The sequence below is a fragment of the Benincasa hispida genome, chromosome 10 (assembly GCF_009727055.1).
Source record: "Benincasa hispida cultivar B227 chromosome 10, ASM972705v1, whole genome shotgun sequence".
Classification (NCBI taxonomy): Eukaryota; Viridiplantae; Streptophyta; class Magnoliopsida; order Cucurbitales; family Cucurbitaceae; genus Benincasa; species Benincasa hispida.
Window position 1 is genome coordinate 7,204,121 of NC_052358.1, and position 1,643 is coordinate 7,205,763.

Sequence of the window (1,643 nt, forward strand, 5' to 3'; positions counted from 1 at the left end):
AAACATATCGAGATTGATGTTCACTTTATGCAGGATCAAGTTCTTCAAGGCAAACTTGAAGTTAGGTATGTTCCTTCCTCCGATCAATTGGTCGATTGCCTCATCAAACCACTTACACACCCTCATTTCTTCTGTCTGCGATCCAAACTTGGAGTCGTTGATCTCCTCGTGAGTTTGAATGGGGGATGTTAGAGAAAAAGCAGAGTTAGATAGATATATTTGGACGAGTCAAAGGGTCAAAAGGAGACATCTCAGGACAAAGATGCCACATCACATAAGGATGTCAATTGTGGAAATTAACCAAGATAGGAAAATCTGTTATGATCCAAAATTTGATATTATTCCTTTTTTTTTATCCCTCCGTTGTGATTGGTCCAAGTGTCCATTTTGTTATTCTTTATTAATTTTTTCAATTATAATAAATTATCCTTTATTTCTTGTAGAACCCTAAAGGGGAAAATGGTGTATAAATAGGGCATTGTACCCTTGAATAAAATATAGTGAAATCTCAAGAGCAATCTCTAAAAATCTAGCTACTATCTCAAAATCTAAGTTCCTCCCCTACAAATACACATGTTTTCATACCTTATTGGTGTATGGTGTTTATGTGATTTTCGTAAACAGTGTATTTAAGATATTGTCAAATTTAACAACTAAACAAAAATCACACATAAGCAGTTGTTGGGTGAAAATTTAACTTTCAAAACAAAGAGGGAACCAACTTTTTTGGTTGGAGAATCCCACATTGAAAAATTTGGTGTTAGAAGTCTCTTTTATGTATTCTAACCTTGTGTTTTGGGTTTGGGCCCCAAGTGATACCCATGTGAGTTTGATGGATGTCCCACACGCGTGCCGCCGCTGCCATCCGATCGGCCGAGGCGTGTGTGTAGGTGTGTTGATTATTTTTTAATATATATATTATTTTATTTTTTATTATTTTTTTAACCAGAAAAAAGAAGGAAACGGTCCGTTCGTCCGCGCGTTTTGTCAGCAAATTCTATTATGTTCCATCCATTCATCCGTACCGTTTGCGCACATTCTGTGGTGGAGCGCTCTTTTCGCTCCCTACAGTTCGACGCTGAAGGCCTATAAAAGGCGAGGCCTTCAACAGTTTGAAGATAGAAAATTCATTTTCTTCATTTCCCACTTCGTTTTCCTCTCCTCCTCCATCCTAGCTTTCCGAGCAGTGAGTTTAGAAAGGGTGTATGTTTCAGTCAGTAACGGTACATTTTCGACCGGTTTTCATTTGGCTATTTTATCCTGGGGACGACGTGGTAATCTTCAAACCTACTTGCACATTTGGGAAGAGCCGCGAAACGTCTTAAAGACAGCGAACTCCGCGACTCAACCTTAACGAGTTTCTGTTTTGTAGGTTTTACTCTTCGTTTGACCGTTGTGCCTTGACAGTTTACTGTTCGTCATTCTGAGGGTCTTTCTGTTTCTAACAACGGTGTATCTTCTTCCTAAAGTTGTGGTCGGTGCTCAGATTTGATCGTCCACAACTCAGATTCAGCGACCATCAGGACTACTCGACTTGCTGGAGTTCATCCTATTTTGATGTCGTTCCTAGATCTGAGCACCACTGTTCAGATCCACTATTGTGATTGCCTAGAAAACTAACTAATGCCTTGTGTTTTAAAGAT